The sequence below is a fragment of the Triticum aestivum genome, chromosome 1A (assembly GCF_018294505.1).
Source record: "Triticum aestivum cultivar Chinese Spring chromosome 1A, IWGSC CS RefSeq v2.1, whole genome shotgun sequence".
Taxonomy (NCBI): domain Eukaryota; kingdom Viridiplantae; phylum Streptophyta; class Magnoliopsida; order Poales; family Poaceae; genus Triticum; species Triticum aestivum.
In genome coordinates this window covers 437630864-437636567 of record NC_057794.1, presented here as the reverse complement: position 1 = coordinate 437636567, position 5704 = coordinate 437630864, and positions in this window count along the sequence as shown.

Below are 5704 nucleotides of genomic sequence, written 5' to 3'. Positions count from 1 at the left end.
AAGCATTAAAATTCTTTTGTGAATTCATAAACTCTTTAACACTATTCTCAAATTCAGAGGGCATATTATTAAAATTTCCATAAGAGCTGTTGTAGGAATTTCCATAATTATTAGAAGGATTACTAGGATAAGGCCTAGGATTAAAATTCCCTCTATACGCGTTGTTACCAAAATTGTTCCTACCAACAAAATTCACATCCATAGATTCATTATTATTCTCAATCAAAGTGGACAAAGGCATATCATTAGGTTCAGAAGAAACACTCTTATTAGCAAATAATTTCATAATTTCATCCATCTTTCCACTCAAAACATTGATTTCTTCTATCGCATGCACTTTTTTATTACTAGATCTTTCAGTGTGCCATTGAGAATAATTAACCATAATATTATCTAGGAGTTTAGTAGCATCTCCTAAAGTGATTTCCATAAAAGTGCCTCCCGCGGGCGAATCTAAAAGATTTCTAGAAGCAAAATTCAATCCGGCATAAATTTTTTGTATAATCATCCACAAATTCAAACCATGAGTAGGGCAATTATGTATCATTAATTTCATTCTCTCCCAAGCTTGTGCAACATGTTCATGATCAAGTTGCTTAAAATTCATAGTATCGTTTCTAAGGGAGATGATCTTAGCGGGAGGAAAATACTTAGAGATAAAAGCATCTTTGCACTTGTTCCAAGAATCAATACTATTTTAGGCAAAGACGAAAACCAAGCTTTAGCATGATCTCTAAGCGAAAAAGGAAATAACTTGAATTTAATAATATCATTATCGATATCTTTCTTCTTTTGCATATCACATAAATCAACAAAGCTATTCAGATGAGTAGCTGCATCTTCACTAGGAAGGCCGACGAATTGATCTTTCATAACAAGATTCAACAAAGCAGTATTGATTTCACAAGATTCAGTATTGGCAAGAGGAGCAATCGGAGTGCTAAGGAAATCATTATTGTTGGTATTGGTATAGTCACACAATTTGGTATTATCTTGAGCCATCGCGACAAACAAGCAATCCAACACACAAGCAAACAAGAAGCAAGCGAGAAAAAGGCAAACGGAAAAGAGAGGGCGAATAAAACGGCAAGGGTGAAGTGGGGGACAGGAAAACGAGAGGCAAATGGCAAATAATGTAGTGCGAGAGATAGGGATTGTGATGGGTATTTGGTATGTTGGCTTTTGCACAGACTCCACGGTAACGGCGCCAGAAATTCTTCTTGCTACCTCTTCAGCACTCCGTTGGATTTCCCCGAAGAGGAGAGGATGATGCAGCAAAGTAGCGTAAGTATTTTCCTCAGTTTTTGAGAACCAAGGTATCAATCTAGTAGGAGGCTACGCACGAGTCCCTCGTACCTACACAAAACAATAGCTCAACGCAACCAACGTGATTAGGGGTTGTCAATCCCTTCACGGTCACTTACGGGAGTGAGATCTGATAGAGATGATAGATAATATTTTTGGTATTTTTGGTATAGAGATGCAAAGTGAAAAGTAAAAGGCAAAGTAAAAAAGCAAAGCAATAATAAAGTGATGGAGATTGATATGATGAGAATAGACCCGGGGTCCATAGGTTTCACTAGTGGCTTCTCTCAAGAGCATAAGTATTCTACGGTGGGTGAACAAATTACTGTTGAGCAATTGACAGAATTGAGCATAGTTATGAGAATACCTAGGTATGATCATGTATATAGGCATCACGTCCGAGACAAGTAGACTGACTCCTGCCTGCATCTACTACTATTACTCCACTCATCGACCGCTATCCAGCATGCATCTAGTGTATTAAGTTAAAAACAGAGTAACGCCTTAAGCAAGATGACATGATGTAGAGGGATAAATTCATGCAATATGATATAAACCCCATCTTGTTATCCTCGATGGCAACAATACAATACGTGCCTTGCTGCCCCTTTTGCCACTGGGAAAGGACACCGCAAGATTGAACCCAAAGCTAAACACTTCTCCCATTGCAAGAAAAACCAATCTAGTAGGCCAAAACAAACTGATAATTCGAAGAGACTTGCAAAGATAACCAATCATACATAAAAGAATTCAGAGAAGATTCAAATATTATTCATAGATAGACTTGATCATAAACCCACAATTCATCGGTCCCAACAAACACACCGTAAAAAGAAGATTACATCGAATAGATCTCCACGAGAGAGGGGGAGAACATTGTATTGAGATCCAAAAAGAGAGAAGAAGCCATCTAGCTAGTAACTATGGACCCAAAGGTCTGAGGTAAACTACTCACACTTCATCGGAGAGGCTATGATGATGTAGAAGCCCTCTGTGATGATGGCCCTCTCCGGCGGAGCTCCAGAACAGGCCCCAAGATGGGATCTCGTGGATACAGAAAGTTGCGGTGGTGGAATTAGGTTTTTGGCTCCGTATCTGATCGTTTGGGGGTACGTAGGTATATATAGGAGGAAGAAGTACATCGGTGAAGCTTCGAGGGGCCCACGAGGCAGGGGGCACGCCCTAGGGGGCGCCCTCCACCCTCGTGACCGCCTCGTGGCTTTCCTGATGGAGGGTCCAAGTCTCATGGGTCTTATCTGATAAGAAAATCACGTTCCTGAAGGTTTCATTCCGTTTGGACTCCGTTTGATATTCCGTTTCTCCGAAACACTGTAATAGGAAAAAAACAGCAATTCTGGGCTGGGCCTCCGGTTAATAGGTTATTCCCAAAAATAATATAAAAGTGGAAAATAAAGCCCAATATAGTCCAAAACAGTAGATAATATAGCATGGAGCAATCAAAAATTATAGATACGTTGGAGATGTATCAAAGCACATGGATCGTTTACCCAGGTTCGGACCACGGAGATGCGTAATACCCTAGTCCTGCTTCGGTGGATGTATTTGGATGTTCTTGTGTTCTTGAGCTAGCTACAGGGTGCAACTTGCCCAAAAGATCTGAATCCTCCTCCTGGTCGCCTCAGGCCTCCTTTTATAAGGAAAAAGTGGTTGCCACAGTGGCACACAGGAGGTGGAAAGGTCTACAGTGGATGAGTCTATCCTATGGCCCCATCGGACAAACGCATTTAATGCACTGCCGACGTGCCCCTCTCGCTTTATCGGGGACAACAAGGAAGCACGTCCCAGCTGTCGCCGCCTCGCCTGGTTCCGACGTGCGTCCTAGCTGACGAGGCGTTGTTGTGCCACATTGGCTGGTTGCTGTGCTAGCACGGTGGTGGAGTCTTCAGGAATATTTGCATGTCACCATGAAGGTGCTTGCTGGGTCGGTCGTGGAGGCCGCTCGTCGCCATGCAGGTGCCTGCTCAGCTGGTTGAGCTAGCAGCAACATGGGGACGGCGGCGGGGCCTTGGCAGACGTGGGCCTGGCCATGGCCCCATAGGTGTCTTCGGCTAGGGCCTTGCCGAGGCCCCGACAAGGGTCTTGCCATGGCATCGTTGTCTTCCCCGGCAAGCGTCTTACCGGGGGTCTCGTAGATTTCCTTGGCTAGGATCCCGCCTAGGATCGTCGTCTTCTGGTCCTCATCTGACCTTGCGTGTTTATGATCTTGACGAAGATCTGCATGCCACCACAAAGGTGCCTCCTGAGCCTTGGTTCCAATGTGGTTGGTTGGTGGTGTTGGAACCCGCGGTCTCAAGGGTGGCTCGCTCTGCTGGCGTTGGGCAAGCTGTCCCGGCAAGGCTGTTGCCGGGGCCGCGGAGGCCGCCCCGGCAAGGGTCTTGCCGGGGGAGTCCACCTCGCTCCTTTGCTCTTACGTGTTTCTTGGTCTTGCGTTGCCTCAGGGCGCCTTGTGCTCCGGCTTGAAGGAAATATGCCCTAGAGGCAATAATAAAGTTATTATTTTATTTCCTTATATCATGATAAATGTTTATTATTCATGCTAGAATTGTATTAACCGGAAACATAATACTTGTGTGAATACATAGACAAACTAAATGTCACTAGTATGCCTCTACTTGACTAGCTCATTAATCAAAGATGGTTATGTTTCCTAACCATAGACATGTGTTGTCATTTGATTAACGGGATCACATCATTAGGAGAATGATGTGATTGACATGACCCGTTCCATTAGCTTAGCACCCGATCATTTAGTATGTTGCTATTGCTTTCTTCATGACTTATACATGTTCCTATGACTATGAGATTATGCAACTCCCGTTTGCCGGAGGAACACTTTGTGTGCTACCAAACATCACAACGTAACTGGGTGATTATAAAGGTGCTCTACAGGTGTCTCCAAAGGTACATGTTGGGTTGGCGTATTTCGAGATTAGGATTTGTCACTCCGATTGTCGGAGAGTTATCTCTGGGCCCTCTCGGTAATGCACATCACTTAAGCCTTGCAAGCAATGCAACTAATGAGTTAGTTGCGAGATGATGTATTACGGAACGAGTAAAGAGACTTGCCGGTAACGAGATTGAACTAGGTATTGAGATACCGACGATCGAATCTCAGGCAAGTAACATACCGATGACAAAGGGAACAATGTATGTTGTTATGCGGTCTGACCGATAAAAGATCTTCGTAGAATATGTAGGAGCCAATATGAGCATCCAGGTTCCGCTATTGGTTATTGACCGGAGACATGTCTCGGTCATGTCTACATTGTTCTCGAACCCGTAGGGTCCGCACGCTTAACGTTACGATGACAGTTTCATTATGAGTTTATATATTTTGATGTACCAAATGTTGTTCGGAGTCCCAGATTTGATCATGGACATGACGAGGAGTCTCGAAATGGTCGAGACATAAAGATTGATATATTGGAAGCCTATGTTTGGACATCGGAAGTGTTCCGGGTGAAATCAGCATTTTACCGGAGTACCGGGAGGTTACCGGAACCCCCCGGTAACCTAATGGGCCTTAATGAGCCTAGTGGAGGAAGAGGAGAGGAGGCCTAGGGGCAGCCGCACGCCCCTCCCCCCCCCCAAGTCTGAATTGGACAAGGAGGGGGCACGGCGCCCCCCCTTTCCTTTCCCCCCTCTCTTCCTTCCCCCCAAGTCCTAATCCAACTAGGGAAAGGGGGGAGTCCTACTCCCGGTGGGAGTAGGACTCCTCCGGCGCACCTCCTCCTAGGGCCGGCCGCACCCCCCCCCCCTTGTTCCTTTATATACTGGGGCAGGGGGCACCTCTAGACACACAAGTTGATCTTCGTGATCGTTCTCTTAGCCGTGTGCGGTGCCCCCCTCCACCATACTCCTCGATAATATTGTAGCGGTGCTTAGGAGAAGCTCTGCAACGGTAGAACATCAAGATCGTCACCACACCGTCGTGCTGACGGAACTCTTCCCCGACACTTTGCTGGATCGGAGTCCGGGGATCGTCATCGAGCTGAACGTGTGCTAGAACTCGGAGGTGCCGTAGTTTTGGTGCTTGCATCGGTCAGATCGTGAAGACGTACGACTACATCAACCGCGTTGATATAATGCTTCCGCTTTCGGTCTACGAGGGTACATGGACAACACTCTCCCCTCTCGTTGCTATGCATCACCATGATCTTGCGTGTGCGTAGGAAAATTTTGAAATTACTACGTTCCCCAACAGTGGTATCAAAGCCTTGGTTTTATGTGTTGATGTTATATGCACGAGTAGAACACAAGTGAGTTGTGGGCGATATAAGTCATGCTGCTTACCAGCATGTCATACTTTGGTTCGGCGGTATTGTTGGATGAAGCGGCCCGGACCGACATTACGCGTACGCTTACGTGAGACTGGTTC